The 17,434-nt window shown below is 35.3% G+C and overlaps 1 protein-coding gene and 1 long non-coding RNA gene across 5 annotated transcripts in view; one reads left to right on the top strand and one right to left on the bottom strand.

The window, feature by feature from the left end:
• Positions 1-5,864, bottom strand: part of LOC106986669 (cytochrome c oxidase subunit 7B2, mitochondrial) — a 159,976-nt gene extending 154,112 nt beyond the window's left edge. Inside the window, exon 1 of one of the 3 annotated variants that reach the window (XM_027056331.2) lies at positions 5,333-5,864. The gene's annotated coding sequence lies outside the window, so the exon portion shown is untranslated. Of the gene's footprint in view, positions 1-4,902; positions 5,311-5,332 lie in introns of those variants that run through there. The other 2 variants (XM_027056330.2, XM_053217399.1) reach the window with 2 other exon arrangements.
• Positions 5,865-12,592: 6,728 nt separating this feature from the next.
• LOC106975048 (uncharacterized) overlaps positions 12,593-17,434 on the top strand; it is a 43,303-nt gene continuing 38,461 nt past the window's right edge. The window contains exon 1 of one of the 2 annotated variants that reach the window (XR_008296332.1): positions 12,593-13,687. This is a non-coding gene — a long non-coding RNA (uncharacterized LOC106975048). The remainder of the gene's footprint in view (positions 13,688-17,434) is intronic. The other variant, XR_001430253.3, reaches the window with a different exon arrangement.

Genomic DNA, 17,434 nt, shown 5'->3' with positions numbered 1-17,434 from the left:
CAATGGATCATACACATAAAAGGAAGCATCAGAAGTAGGAAGAAAACATTCAATAATCCCTCCTACATGCCAATATTCTACAGCTTTCTATTCTCCTAAACCACTGTGCTTAATCATGAAGCTTCAGCTGAACCAAGGTATTGTCCCCCCAGAGAAAAGGATCAGCAATCTATCAAGACATTACTGCTCCTATCTTTTTGAGTAACCTACCCCACCTGTGATTTTGGGTATCCTGCTACGACCACTATTAGCAGTGCAGATTTTTGAGCCCAGAATCCTTCAAAATAGTCCAAAAACACATTAATTAAATGTGTAGCCATTCTATATCCAAAGCTGAAAATGTTTTCTCAATTCTATTTCCCATCCCAAATTATGAACAGCTTATTATCTAGGATTTGCTACAATTAGATCAAATGGCTTAAATTCTAAGAACAAAAGTCTAACATTATAGATATTCTAAATTTGAAAATAACCTCCTTAAACTACTAAATTCCCAAAGAGAAATTAAAGTCCAAAGATTAAATTACCCTGACAGTTATATACAAATACAAAACAAAGTTCAAAGAAATTGATGTCTACAGTCAAATTTTCATGCCCCTGTAAGGTACAACTCCATGAAGTTAAAATCGTACTACTTAGTTCAAAGTCCAAGACAAATACCTTCCTTACAAATTTCTTCTACTTCCTCTCAGTAAGTCATTCTCAATGTCTAGGATAAGTACAGTTCTTTCAGGGATTCAGAAATTGCATCATGTCAAAGACAAGTTTTTACTAACTACATTTTAAAGAATCTAAAAAACAGTCATCTGGAAAAAAATATGACGTTGAATTATATATCATATTCCATGACCATTGAAAAATTCAAAAGGAATCAAAGATTTAAATGAAAAAAGGAAAAAAAAAATATAACCATGAAAGTTCTAGAAGAGAAAAATTCCTTTATAAATTGGAGAAAGATACTTCTAAACATGATTCAAAACCATAAAAGAAATACTTGCATATTACATAACATTAAAAAAAATAACCAGGATCAAAAAACAAATGACCCACTTGGGGGAAAAAAAATTAAAACTCACATCACAGGCAAAAGGTCCATTCCCCTCAATATATAAAGAGCAGGTAAATATCTAACAGAAGTAAAACACTAAAAACTCCCTATAGAAAATGAGCAAAGAGGGGCGCCCGGGTGGCTCAGTCGGTTAAGCGTCAGACTTCAGCTCAGGTCAAGATCTCACGGTCCATGAGTTCGAGCCCCGCGTCAGGCTCTGGGCTGATGGCTCAGAGCCTGGAGCCTGCTTCCGATTCTGTGTCTCCCTCTCTCTCTGCCCCTCCCCCGTTCATGCTCTGTCTCTCTCTGTCTCAAAAATAAATAAACGTTAAAAAATTAAAAAAAGAAAAATAAAAAAAAAAAAAGAAAATGAGCAAAGAAATGACGGCCAATTCACACAAAAAAATTCAAATGGCCTTTCAACAAATGAAAATACACTCAACTCATTCATATCTTATTATTAATAAATAAAAAATTAAAACAACCCTGAAAAAATATTTTTCACCTATCAGACTGACAAAAATGTGAACATTTCTGTTGATAAGGCTACGATGAAGCAGAATGAGACTCATGGAATTTGATAATATATAAACAATAGTACATATTCATTTATCTGATTCAGCAGTTCAACTTCTAAGAATTTATACTACATATGATACATCTGCCAAGAATGACAAGTATATACATTTATTACCACACTATTTGTAACTGCAGAAAAGTAGACATCACCCAAATGTCCACCAAGAGACTGTTTAAATAAACTATGACACGATATATAGTAAAAATTAAAAAATAAACTGTGACAAATTCACATAATACAATATTAACACTGTGCAGCAGTAAAAACAAGTGAAAAGCTCCTCTATATACTGATATGGAAGTATTTCCAGAATATGCAGTTAAGTGAAGAAAAAAAAAAAAAAAACAAGGTGCAGACAGTATATAAAGTTTGTTTTCTTTTGTAAAGAAAAGGAAAAATTAAGAAAATATATTTGTAATTGCATTTTAAAAAATGACACGAGAGGCATATATAGTATAGAACATACTAAATCATCTACCTAACTAGTCTAACTTGAGCAAGACTGCCTGGGTCTGTCTCTGCCACTTACAAATTAATTAACTTTTTTAGGCCTATCTATAAAATAGGAATTATAGGAATTCTTCCATAATAGGGTTGATACACAAAATAAATGAGCTAACATTTGCAAAATACACAGGTCAGTATTGGGCACTTAGTATTATAGACTTGTTTGTTAAACACCTAGATAAGTAAAATGCAAAGTGGACAAAAGACTTGTCAATGTATACTTTTCTTTATATCACTCTAGTTTCTGAACTATTAGTTTTTGAATTTTGTATGATTCAAAAATTACAGTAAATGAAAATATAAACTTAACAAACCTGGCCCCACATCCAAGTTTAAATACAAGCCATTCTCAGATCAGATTACACTGTGTTCCTAGAAACCAGAACTGAGTAACATCTCAAGGAAAAACGAACCTGGCAATATTCTCGGTTTCAGCTCAATTAGGATGCTTGTCAGTTTGTGTGAGTAGCAGATTCCATAAAATTTCTATTAAAGCACTAATTCTGACACTACAGATTCATCATATCTAGGTGTCACACAATGCACTTAGCATACTGTTGTCTCTCACAGAATAACATTTGTGACATTCCTGCCTTCCAGAAAACTTTAAACATTTTCAACCCCAATCACCAAATTGTATTTGAAGTACAATATATTCCTCTGCAACCTACCGCAAAAATCTCTTCATTTCGTTTCCTTCCTTTAACCTCCTGTCCCTGGCACTCTGCAACTGCTGGAAGTGGACTCTATATTATGAAACAGGGGCTACTACCTTCAGTAAACACATATTTTGAATCCTATACTACAAGGGGCACTTTCCACCACCTCATTCTGGAATTGCAAAGCTAGTGAGGCCTGCCTCTTAGAGAGGGTTTCTCTCATCTCATTTGTTTCGGCTGGCAAATCACTCTCAACTGAGATTCCGGAACTGAGGTTTCAACCGATGCTTCTGAAGCCTGAACCCCTAGAGGCCCAGTAAGAACCAATACCTCTTCCATGTGCTCCTCCAGGCACTGTCTTTCATCATCGAATTGTTCAGACCTTGAATAGCATTTTTTTTTCTGCAGCAATGAAATATGCCTCTAGTGTTCATTTTCTTCCATCCTTGTCTACACTTTTCAGTTTAAATTTTTTAGTATGTTTAATATGTTTAGAAAGGCAAGTTTCTAACTGCTTAATCTATTAATTTGGTCTCTTCAAAACATACAGGATTACTGCTGATTGCTGGAAATGAGTATTTGGCTTCCTTTTTATGTTTTTTAGATGTTAGGGTTTGTTTCCTAATATATGCCTCTATTTATTAAATTCCAGAATCTTCTCTAAAAGCAATGATGAAACCATTCAATTCTGAGTTTACTAAAAACACCTACTCTTAAAAAAATTTTTTTTTTCTCCTCCGCTTCCCTGGGATGCATAATTCCACACAGCATCTTTTCTCCCACCAACGTGAATCATCCCCATCCAAGCTTGGATCTAACTCATCCTCTTGCCTGACTCCTTTCAATATGCCCTATTTGCTGAGTCTTGTCTCGAGACCTAATTCTTGGTCGTTCCTTCTAAGCACAAACTGTACTTCTGTACAAACCTACAATTACTATATTACCTTAAAAGTCAACCAATGGTACTCTGTGCATTCTACAGGTCTTCTTAGTCTTTCCCAATCTTTAAGATGCTGTTCTGATAATATCTTTTACATCATCCCTTATCTGTGATCTCTCAGTACTTTTCTGACTCTTTTTGAGGGACTCCTTCCACTTGAGATCTTTCCTCTTCCTTTTTGATTAACTGGAGACCTACCCCCCTATTTCAATCTGGTAACAACCGAACACCTTTCCCTTTTCCAATACTCTTTTGAAGAAATTTACATCCCTCTGACTCACCATTTCTCTCTCACAGATGTCTACTTGAATGTCAAATTATTTCCTATGTCACCTTTGTCAAGTTCGTCCCCTAATTTCTCTAGATTTTTCCTAAAAAAGTTTTATTTTCCTCCAGCTGATTTTTTTGTTTCCAATTCTTTCCGTTACTCTACATTAACACTGAAGCACAAGTTTTAAGTGACTCTAACCCCTTAAATTCCTAAGCAAGATCAATTATTAGAGCCAGAGCATTCCAAGCACAGCTCTTTTTTTTTTTTTTTTTTTTTTTTTTTTTTTTTTTTTACTGGCTTTCTAAGCCACCTTTTTTGCAACATTTTATTTTTGATCATCAATTTAAGGAGAAGGTATATGCTCTTTACAGTAAAGACCCCTATTCTTCCTTAATTTGATATCCATCAATCTCCTATGAATGGAGCCCCAGTCTGAATCTCAGCAATCAAAAGTCATAGTCAAACTGTACGGAACGATCAAATTCAGAGCCACCTGAAATCAAAAGGTAAGAGCAACTTATAAACCTATAGACAAGCCATATGATTCCTAGATTTGTTCTTCCAACACTCCTTCCCTTGACTCTGAAGAGGAGTCAAAACATAAAAGCGGATGAGAATCTGAGGAGACTTTCTGTGCCACCAGCCGAGGCCTGGCCCTAAACATTTCCAGCACGTACAGCTAACACAGACACCTAAAAAAGGCTGGCACATGAAAAGGGCTTGCTTTATTACCAAAACTTTGTCTCACACAAGGCTACTTAGAAAAAAAGTATATATCCGCGTTTAAGGTCAAGCAGCAGTTACCAATTTGACTAGGATGCATCGATTAAGGATGTCTGCACTTCTAGTCCGATTTTGCTTGCTGAGCACCCCCAAAGCTTGCCTGCCTTTACTTACAATCGAAAGCATGTAGACTTGACTCCAAACAAATGGGTGTTTACTTTCATACAATCAGCCGCTCCCCAGTGGAAAAAACCGCCATGAGCTGTAACAACCCACTACCGCGGAAAATACGTGGTGAGCGCCTAGTCCGGGATCATCAAAGTTTTTAACACCTCCCACTGTAGCCATGCCAGAAGCGTGCCCGAAGCTCTACTCCACGCTTTCCAACACAGCATTCTTCTTTTTCATTTTCTCTTTACTCCCACTCTGTATCTTGGATGTCAGGGTGTGAGGAGAGTCCGACATGTAAACGTCTCTCTTTTAGAAATAAAAGTAAAGCGGCAGGAAAACCAAAATATTCTGTTGTAACCGCCGGAGAAAATATTGAAGACCGTGGCTTATAAACTGCAGGCGTACTGACTCGGAACCCCAGCATTCGACTTACCAACGATGCCACGGGCAGCACCCAACCGACTCCGCAACGACGGCGACGACGGTAATGATGGCACAGAGGTAAAACCGGCGCCCGGGAACCTTACAACCTGGAGGGCGGAGCTAACTGGGCACTTCCTGTGGGCGGCTTCTCCCTAAGAGGAAAGAAAGAGGCGGGTCACAACGCCAACGCTCTCTTTCCAAATTGACCAATCAGACCACGAGAAGAAGTAAAAAAGCGCATGGTGAAGCGTGTTGTTCTTCTATATGTCCTTCCGCAGTACAGCAAACGGTTTTGTGAGTTAAGTGTTCCCGCTCCTCAGTGTAATACAGCCTCTCTTGCACAGGATTTAACTTGCACGTCACGGCAACCTTTTGGCAAGCTCAGTGGCTCTCTCGGTGACATCTTCATCCCACTGGGTCACTAGGGAACTTTGAGATTGCCTGTAACCGCAAAGCGAGCTACAAGTTGGCTGCGTATCTCACCTCTCCTAAAGATGCCAGGTTATGAATTATGGTAACCACATAATATAGTGTCCAAACTAGGACACTTAAAAAGGAGAAAAGATTAATTAAAATTATAAATTTTGGGCGCGTCTGAGTGGTTCAGTCAGTTAAGAAACGAACTCTGGATCTCCCCCCCCAGGCCAGTGAGGACCCTGCTTGGGAATCTTTCTCCCTCCCTTTGTAGTTACATCTAATTGCATATATTTTGTTTTGTTCATTCACAGAGCTTAATCTCAGAAGTTAGAAGGGACACATTGTGCTTAACACTCTTCTTTTCTCATAACTCTGTCTCCTATATCTCTGAATAGTCACTGCTACACCCCACTTCTTAGTTTTGATCCCACCCAGAAATCCAAGTTGGAAAGAAGGGGAGATTAGATCACTCAAAAAAAGATTTTGTCAGTTGTCAGGTTGGTTCTTTTCTCCATAATAGAATATGATGAAAAATTAAACTCGAGAAGAGGAACAGCAGTGAAGGGGAAAACCTGAGAGGCACATGGTATAGGTTTCAGGGAGTCGTTTATGGAGACTTTTGGAGGCAGAGATATGGAGGTGGACAGTGGAATATGGGAAATGGATAGGACATAAAAGTGTTTAAGAAGTGTTTATTTGTATTATATTAATATACTTCATAGTGTTTACATTAATCATCTACCTGGAAGTTGACTTTTTATTGTTGTGTTATGATTCTATGACCACCATACTGTAACCCTCTGATTTAAACAGGACAAAAATAGAACCAATGGAATTTAGGATAAAATTTCATAAAATCATATGTCCTGATCAAAAAATGGTTCGTCTAAAATAATTTTCTAGCTACATTAGCGCCTATAAGATGTGTTTAATCTATGACACTGGGCTACACATCCCTATAACTTGACCATCTTCATGATTCTTTGAGAGGCTCTACTTCATGTTTCCTGGCAAGTTTTTGGTTTTCTTTTTTCATTTAAACTAATGGTTTGCAAGTTATTTGACGGAACTGACATCTCCATTTATTTATATCTTAAGAAATTCTCATTTATATAGATTCTCTAAAGTTGTGAAATTGCACCCCAAAAACTAAAATTTTCCTTGTTTCAAATTTCTACTTAATTGGTTAACCAAGGGGACAGTTAAGGGGATGGTGTCAAATTAGCAGGATACAATATCTTCATTGTCACAATCCCAAAACTCATAGTCCCTTTACTTAATTGTATTGCTATCTTTAGCTAAGGATTAGGAAGAAGCTGCTTTGCCCGGGTAATTCTTTTCCCTGGAACCTGAATGACCTCTAATTTTTACACCCTGCTGACAGAAACATATGTGACCCAGTTTTTTCAGAGTCTTGTTTCATGTGTTATAAATGTAGAGATATGTAATCTCTATAGCTTTTATTAAAAGATAAATGATTCTTCTCCTATATCCTCTTCTCAGGATGGGTGTTTGACTGTTAGGTTGTAACAGTGGACACAACAGCACACCAAATGACACAGACGAAAGGGAAATAATAGCTTCAACCATTTTTCATAAACTGAAACTCTGTGCTGACTACAAAGCTACTTACTCAAAGACCTTTTTGTAAATATCACAATGTGGACAATCTAGGGCCAATATATCCAAATTCCACAGTGGTTTTCTACCACCAAAAGGCATGAAATGTCGACATTCATTAAATAGACCACTAGTAATGTTAATACAAGTGCAGATTAAAGATGGCTACAATTCTTCGATATTCCTCCTATTGAGAGGTAAGGTCTATGTTACCTCTGCTTGAATCTGAGAGGATTCTGCAACTACTCTGACCTATAGAATATGGTGCCAGGGCCGTATTTCTGCCAATTTGTAGGATGGTCATTAAAAGACGTACTATTTCCACTTCCTATATCTTGGAATGCTTACTCTGGGAAAATCCAGCTGCCCTATAAGAAATCTGACCTATGAAACTTCATGTCATGAGAAAGCCCAATATAGCCACATAAAAAGAGAAATCCTCAAGTAGCCACCATGGTCATGGCCCTCTCAGTCCTGACATCAGGCCTGTGGGTGAAATCACGTTCCTATGCCTCCATTGTCACCTGCTAATTGACTGCAACTGCATAAGAGAGTCCAAGGGCAAGCCACTCAGATGAGTCAACAGAACAATTAATAAATAAATAAATACATACATACATAAATACAGAAATAAATAGTTGTTTTAAGCCACCAAAATTTGAGGAAGTTTGTTAAGCAGCAATAGATAACTGGGATAACACCCAACGTTAATTGAGCACTTAACTATGTGCCAGGTACTTTTCAAAACATATTCACTTGAATCAATTAACTTAAATATTAAAACCACTCGAGATAATTATCCTTATTTGACTAGTGAAAAAACTGAGCAGCGAGATTAAATAATAGTGCCCAACGTCAGACATTATTAAAATGCCATATGAATCTAGAGCCCCTGGACCACCAATCTCTCCTAACCTAACCTTTCAGTAGTAAGTGAGGCACTATATAGTCATCTTACATGTCTCAGTTTGTAGTCTCCCATTTACAGTATCATGTGTTTGCCTGCCTAATAATTTATGCCCACATCCATTAAACTCATCAAAAATATTTTCAGCTTCATCATATCAGATGGCAATGTGTATTAAAACTATGAAGACACTATAAAGAAAGATTAAATTTGAAAGTAAAATCAATACCATTAATACAAAAATATATCTATATCATATACATATGATTTGATCACTTATATAATATCAGACAGCCTTCTTCCATCAAAAGAGACAATTAAGAAATACTAACTGTTAAAAAAGATTCAACTTGTATATAATCTCCTAGCCATACAATATTGCCAGCATGTATAATGTAGTTTTAAGAGTAACAATGGGAACATGGGAGTAGCTCAGTCCGTTAAGCGTCCAACTTTGGCCCAGGTCATGATCTCATGGTTCATGAGCCCGAGCCCCGTGTCGGGCTCTGGGCTGACAGCTCAGAGTCTGGAGCCTGTTCAGATTCTGTGTCTCCATCTCATTCTCTGCCGCTCCCCACCACTCGCACTCTGTCTCTGTCTCTCTAAAATAAATAAACATTAAAAAAAAGTTTGAGAGTAATAATGAAACATCAAAGGTAAAATAAAATACTAGATTACATGTAATCCATTTATAGCCAGGAATAGTTATGAATTCCCAAAGAGGAAGGCATGTTAATATGAGGGATACAAAATTAAAAGGGTTAAAGTTGCTTTTACACACTTTATATCTTCAGACCATTTCTGCTCTTACTCTCTTTTTCCTTCCACAGCTTCCTTTCTATCTTGAAATTATTCTTACATAATAATATAAAGATCAATTTGTATTCAAATGAAGTCATTTCTTACCAATCAGGCATCAGATAAGAGAAATGGTATTAGTATTGTATTTATATCCGCAAACCAACAACATTCAATAAGGCTAGTTAGAGCAGCAGTGGCAGTTAGTGTGCACAGTAGTATTATACTAAGTATCTGTGTTTCTGTGAAAACAATTCAGAAACGAGGACAACAAGTTTAAATATAGTTCACATTATATTAATTAAAAAAGACTCATTATTCTGTCCTCTCCATTATCTAAACTTATTTTCTGTGCCCCAAGGTTAACTTTCAGTTGTACAAGACTTGAAAATTGATCTAGAAACAGTGGCATAGCATCCCAGCCTTTTAAAGTGTGTCATTTCCTTGTACTCCTGGCCAACTTTAAAATCCATTGTGGAACTTTGTTCAAACTACTTTTTACTTGTGTTTCACTGTTTCTCACTGTTTCTCACCCTTTTACCTGCTTGATCCCATACTTTTGTTCCTGCTCGCACTACAGAGAGGAGTTTGGTACCTGGTAGCATGCCATTAGCAATGCACTACTATACTATTACTAAAATAAAGTTTTCATAGAACAACAATGTAATGTCAATTATGAAACCAGTGGAACCAATTCTATCCTACAATTACCTATCTGAGCTCTTATTTCAAAACCATTTGTATTGTCTGAGGAAGACATGTTTTATAATTCAAAGCATGATCATTGTCAAAGAATGACAAATGTATCTGAGCACTTAAATGACAAACAAAAATTCTCACGGGTATAAAGAGGAGTTTTTAACCATGATGCACAGTGTGAAATTGATCCTTTTTATTTTCCATATATATTCTCTTACCAAGTGGTATGTGAGGAAAAGACAGGCAAGTTACGTTTGTTATTTAAGAAAGTTAGAGCTATATTTGTTAAAGTTAAAGTTATATTTGTTATTTAAGAAAAAGAAGGTATACAATCTTACAACTTTGAAATATATACATTTGAATCCCTCTCCCATTTTCGTGAAGTAAATATCAGAATTATGATTATAGAGCTATCATAATACCTTTAGTTGAGAGCAGTAAAAATTGTTGTTTTGGCCGCAGTACACAATCTTAAATTGAAATTCTATGAAGTAATTTGTTTTTGCTTGCTTCTTTTAAATAATTAAGTATTATTTTTATCAAGATGCATGAATAAACTGAAAGCTACTGCTGGCATACTGTTGGCATCCTCTTTGGCAATCAACTAAATTCAAATTACCCAGTAAACTAAACCTACAAATTGACAAACACTATGTTAGGAACCTCAGTTTGTCAGAAGACAATGGGCTTATTGGTTTTAATCTTGTCATACTTACAAGATAAAACTGTAAACTTTTGATCCAGGAGCCTGGCCTATTCATTTTTTGCCCAAATATAATCAATACATATTTTTATTTATTTTACAAATAAAAAATGGATCTGTTATCAAAAATTGTAATTTAATACGAAACATACTATAAAGGAGTAAGCAGGAGAAATGGATTAATTCCACTAAGAAGAATCAGAGACGGCCTCCGTTAGTGGAAATATTAGTGCTGTGGTTTATAGGAGGTTGTCAACAAGGGCAGGAGAAAGGCAATCGAGGAAAAGGATTTAGCTTGAAAAGGCACAAAGGGAATTTCAGAGAATGTTTGTTTAGAGAATTTCATATAGTCCTGGGTGGCTAGATCACAAAACAGGTAGAAGGAGAGGATGAAGGTGACATTAGAGTTGGGTTGTTTTAGGCCCTGAATGTCATGGTAAGGAATTCCTTTTTTGTCCCAAGGGTGATGGGAGCCAATAGAGACGCTAAGGCAAGTGTGAAATGAACAGAAATAGCCTGGCATCTGCATGTAAAATGGGCAGGGCTGAAGGGATGAGCCCAAGGAGCTAGAAATAAGGCCACCACTTGAGCAGAAATGCAAGGAGTAGTTGTATAATGAAAAATGAATTAGGTATCATTCAACCTTTATGAGGAATGCCAGCATTTTAAGTCTGCTCTTTGAGGGAGTATTTGAATAATTCAGTTAGCACAATCTCTACAGGGCATTTTCAATTCTATGTATGGTTTATTCTTAGAGTGGCCAGAGGTATTATTCTATTCACAATGCAACCTTTTCCAAAATAAAGAGTAATAGCTTTTTACCTCATATTTGTTTTTCTACTAAAAGAAACATTAGACTTAGTCTTACTTATGAGTGAAAAAAATATTGTTCTCATTTATGTTAGAGTGTTTTATATTGTATGATGTATTGGTTAGAAAAGTATATACTTGAAAATATACAAAAATGGAATTATGCCTTTACCTTTTCCATTTTGCATGCAGAAGAAAAGGGATTTTTGTTCTCTCCATGGCACTGCTAGGGATACCATAAACTACAAGGGAAGGAGTTTTGATATCATACTATATTATGTTTACACTATGGACTAGTAGGGAAAATGCAGGAAACTGAAGTCAAGGAAGAAATAGAAATGTATCAGAATGCTGGAGTAATGTGCCAATGGAGATATCTTCCCCTGTTAAGAGTACACATGTATCAGTCTGTTTAGTTTTCAAGTGATAAATGCACGTGGGGCATCTTGACAATAATATTATTCCACAAGCAGACATATGGTCCTTACTTAATAAATAATGCCACTGATTACCATTTATCTTAACACTAATGATACAAATTCATGAATCCATTTGCCTAGAATACCAAGCTGATGAATGTTACCCTGAAGAGTTTTCCAATGAGAACATTAGCCAAACCAATGTGAAATAGATGACAATATTTGACATTTGCCAGAATCAAAAGAGAGGGATAGCATCTAAGTACTCACATGAGGGGTGTAGACTTGACTTCAAGAAATCATGCTAGCATATAGGTAAGACTTTCATGTCATATTTCTTGTGAGAGAAATTAATTTTCAGAATGCACAGGGGGTGATAATATAAGTTAGGAAACATGGCAACCAAGTTCATGATTACTGAAATACCCCAGTGTTTTTCATAATCAAGCGGCCAGGAGTGATCTCCAGCTTCCAATTAGTCAGAAAGAAAATTAACTCTCAACTATTCTGTTTCAAAAATGAACTGTGTAGAAATTATTCACAAAGGATAAGAACGAATTAAATTAGGATAATTTAAACATTGAAGTAATCCATCTTGAAAAGTAATAATACCTCTATGTGTTCCATTAATTTATTTGTCCTATATCTCTATTTATATTTGTGTTTGAGAATAGTTCTGTTTGATTTTGACTTCCTCTTCCTTCTACATTATTTTATATTCTCTATTATCAGTATTGAATATTATAAAGTAATATTATGTTGAAAATAAAAGGCAGGCACTTTCTATCTAGTGTTCAGTTCCATTGGAAACAGGATCTGGTGCTCAGTGTGATCTATGGGGGGAAAAAGCATTGCACAAATCACTACACAACAAAGGTGCTACACACTTTAAATATTAAAATTTTAATAGAAATGGTCTCCTAGGAGTAGAGAATTCCCTTTAGATTTGGCTGATAGAACACCATAGACTACGTGGTTTAAACAACAGAAATGTATTTCTCACAGTTCCGAAGCTGGAAGTCCCAAGATCCGGGAGCCAGCACAGTCAAGTTCTTCCAGGCTGCAGACAGTCAACTTCTCAGTGTATCTTCACATGGCAGAGAGCAGAGAGAGGAAGCAGGCTCGAGTGACTCTTATAAAGACATGAGTCCTATTCATGAGGACTCCACCCTCATGACCTCATCTCATCCTGATTACCTCCCAGGGGCCCTATTTCCTAATACCATCATATGGGGACAGGGTTCAACATATGCAGTGCTGGAGAGACACGAACATTCAGTCCATAAATGAACAAATACAGTTAAATATGGAAGGGATTTAATTACTATGTCATAAAAGCGAACAACAACAAAAGAATACTACATGTACTATGTATTTTATTAGTTATGTATCCATACAGGAATGTGTGTGTTTGTATGTGTTGTGGAAAATCTGTGGTCCTTTTTTCCTCTCAGGTGCGTTCTCTTTTTTAAACAATACAAATTGAAAAGCCTAAATTTTTCTTCAGAAAACAATTGTTTCAGAACAAGGAGGGTTACATTCAAAATATTTCATGATACATTATAAAATATAAAAACAAAACTAAAACTTTCATTAAGAGCATCAGAATGTTCAAAGCATTTCATCTCATCAAAATAATTACACCTATTAGTCTGAGCTAGATATTGAAAAGCATAAGCTCACTTATTTTTGTAAGTTAACCTCATTCAGTTTCTTAGAAATTTACTTTGGTCTCACGAGTTAGAATTAAGTCATAGATTGCTATACTGTATTCATTTGGATGCATCAGAATAAAAATGACATGTAGATACATTTGATCTCCCTTTAATCAATCAAAACCACATATGTGAGGTTTTTATTACACCACATCAGATATCATGGGCCCTGTAACTTTTCTTCAGGTCCATATCACCCACAAGTAATTTTCCTGACCATGAAAACTTGGCAAAACTACAATCGAGACAACATTATCGGTCACGCAGGGAATTAGAGGTAAGTGAAAACTAGGAATATTCACGAATGAGGGAAGACTTCAATAGTGAAATATCATGGCCAAAACAATACTGTGGCCAATTTAAAAAAAGTATATTTATGTACAGAAAAAAGTTCTTAAAGCAAAAAACAATTCCAAAGATATTCATGTTTATTGTTTTAAATTTAAATAGAAAAAAATGCATTAGATACAATGTTTGCATTTTAATGATCCCAGAGTTTAGCTCCAACATAGTTATCTTAAAATATAAGTATCTATGATCAAATTTTATAGAAATTTAAATGCTTATTCTTTTAAATACTCATCCTCTAGTGGAAAATCAAAACCTGAATTATTCCAGAATATTATGCTCACATATCAATTTTGTTTTAACAAGCAAAGGAGGTTTATTACCATGAATAGTTAAGTTTAGCTTTGAGAAGCAAGAGAAGTTTGCTTTAAGGTCATTAAAAATCATTTCTGGGGCATCTGGGTGGCTCAGCCAGTTGGGCCTCCAACTTCAGCTCAGGTCATGATCTCACAGTTTGCGAGTTCAAGCCCTGTGTTGGGCTTTGTGCTGACAGCTCAGAGCCTGGAGCCTGGTTTGGATTCTGTGTCTCCTTCTCTCTCTGCCCCTTCCCTGCTCATGCTCTGGCTCTCTCTTTCTCAAACATTAAAAAAAAAAAATAATTTCCTAATGAATTATTTTAAAATACAAAGCCAATATTTCCCCCTTTTTAAAACAAATGTGTAAAAACCTGGGGATTAAAGAGTATACATATCATGATGAAAAAATAAATAAAATGATAAAAAACAAACAAATTTGCAAAAATAAAATCATAATGACTATGTAATACTCTTACATAAAATAAAATCATCAATTTCACAGGTCAAATGTGATTTCTATAAGCTCAAAAAGTGTGTACTTTGTAAGAAAACTGTCTTCCCATGTAATCAAAACACCTCTGTCTCTTGACAAATTTTAAACTGTTTAAACTATCGCACTTTATTATTAAAAGAATAATGAAGCTCAAAGGATAACAAATTTAGTTTTCATGATATGATAAAATATGCATTATTATTTTTCTATACTCCCAGAATGAGGAATACTTTTAATTGTGCAACTACACAATTTAAAATTATTCAAAGAGCAAGCAGCTAAGATTTTTTTTCCTGTTTGTGCAACACTACAATTGAAAAACCAAACAGAGTATTTTTTTCTTCTTCAGTTCTCAACATTTTTAACATAACATTGTTAAGGATCTTTCATCATTAAAGAATAAACAAGCGGACAATTTAACCTCCTGTTTACTATGTCCATTCAATGTCTTATAGCATCAAGTATGACTTTACCTGAAGACTAGATTTTGATTCATTTTCCAATAAAACTCCCTTAAAGTTATAAAACTCTATCTCATCAACCAACAATAATTTTACATATCTAGAAATATGAAAGTTCTGATTGAGTGTATATTTGAACTAGAAAACGGTATACATAATCAGTAAAATGAAAACATACATGTTCCACTTTATCAGCACACATCCGCATGGATGGAATACCGCATACTGCTCACAAATACAAAAGAGTAAAAGAGAATATGTCAGTCAAAGGTTAACTGCAATAATATTTATTTCTTACTATTATAATTTCCTTTCCCTCCCTTAAAGGGAAGTGTTTTCTATTGACTGTGTTATCACAGATTTAATCCAGGTTTCTTATCTGATTCCAGTGACACCTGATATACAAAAGGGGAAAACCACATAGCATTGGTTGTCAGCCAAAAAATATCAGTAAAAGACACTCTGGTCAACCCTGGCCTAATGGAAATATAAATGATAGATGATGATTCAGTTTAAGATGGTGAAATAAAAGCCTTTATAATTTACTGCTCTCCGATGAAATACTTCCAAAAATAACATAAATAATTAAAAAAAATGAAAAAAAAGAAAATGAAACCACATGTGTAATTATAAGTAATTGGCAACAAATTATGATAAATAGCTTTCAAACAGGGACATATTTTGCACTAACAGGAGAAAAGACATTCACTGGCACATATCTTGGATAGAATGTAGATTACACAAACTGTCATAGTTCTGAGACATTCTTCAAAGACTGTTTGAAGCCTCCGTGAGATGGAAAGTGGACAGGCAAGAGAAAAACAAAATCTGTCTCCAGAGAATTCCAATTATATATCTCCAAATGGTGGAATATGGGGATAAGGAAAAAAATGCTGACAGACTACATTTGATAGTTGTGAAACAGCCTGCTGGATAATCCAGACGACTAGCATTTAAGTGTGAGATGGGTGGGAGAGGAGACAATCACTAGAGGGCTAACAACACAGAGAAAGTAAAACTGAGGGAGTTTTACATTGTGGGCCACGTGGAGCACCGAATGTCAAAAATAGAGAAAAATATGGTCCCTGGGCAGAAACTAAAACAGATTTGGGGAGGTGGGCTTGAAACCTGAAACTTAAATAGCTACTGTGGGCTGCTCTGATTCATTCTCCCACCACTGCCCACATAGAGTTCAGTAAATAGCTGGCTTCATTCAGTGATTAATAGAAAGAAATCAGCCTGAAACATAGGCAAAGGAAGCAAAAACGCAATGAAAAAGCAAAGGGAAGTTCATACCAGAGACCATTTTTTTTTTTCAGGAAACAGAGGAAAAGTTTATATAAGTACTTATTTATAGTCTCAAATAAATTATAGGCATGATCTCATTAATATTAGAGTGAAAAGCTCAAAGAAAAGATACATTTTAATAGATTGTAAAAGTAGTAGAAAGAAATGAAAAAATGAAATGGCACAGACCAAGAAAGCAATGGAAAAAATAAAACCATTAGGAAGTTAAAAATTACATAAGAGGTCATAAAATAGAATAAACACAACTGAATACTCACTTGGGTTAGGGTTGACAAAAGTTGACAACAAATTTAAAAATTCAAAATTGATGATAAAGAATATTATAAATAGTTATACAGGCAAAAGAGATTTAACACAATTAGCATTTGGAAAGAAAAATTACTTAGACACACTATAGGATAAAAACTTTCCTGAAATAAAGACTGAAATGTGGAATAAAAAGACATGTGTTGCTTGATTCAACACTAACTTTCAACAACCTCTCCAGTTTACCATAGTTTTTTCCATCTTATATTTAGATAACATAAATTTAATGGTTTTTAAATTATTTAACAACTTTCACATGTGAAATACTTGACTCCTAAATTTATGAAATTCTGTCTTTTGATCACTCTATTCTTCTATACAAACCCTTATCTCTACAGAAGTAGCTGGCATGATATTCATGAAATATTAACACTTTGTTGGTGGTGGAAATGTTGAGACTGTATATTTCTGCAATGCCTGCCTTCACTTTTAACAATTATGTATCATTTCCACAAATGACAATGAAGTCATTGGGATTTAAAAAAAGAAATGAAATGCAAAGATGAACTGAGAGAGAAAAGAAAAATGAGACTTCTCAATTCTTGTACTATTGCCAGATTCATGGCCCTTCCTTCCACAGCTCGTACAGCAATCAAGTGATTTCTCTAAAATAGAAGCCTGGCATATTCATTTTCACCTTATTATACTGCAAGATTTTCAATAAATTGCCACTAATCCAGGATCAAACCCGATCTGTTTAATTTACACAAAACTCTCTAATCCAGTCCCAACAGGTCTTTCCTACATGAACATCTTTCACTTCCCTTAACTCACCTTCTTCCTATTACCTGGAACCACTTGTGGTAAGAGTT

The sequence above is a fragment of the Acinonyx jubatus genome, chromosome B1, assembly GCF_027475565.1.
Source record: "Acinonyx jubatus isolate Ajub_Pintada_27869175 chromosome B1, VMU_Ajub_asm_v1.0, whole genome shotgun sequence".
Taxonomy (NCBI): Eukaryota; Metazoa; Chordata; class Mammalia; order Carnivora; family Felidae; genus Acinonyx; species Acinonyx jubatus.
This window is presented reverse-complemented; position numbering and strand designations above follow the sequence as displayed.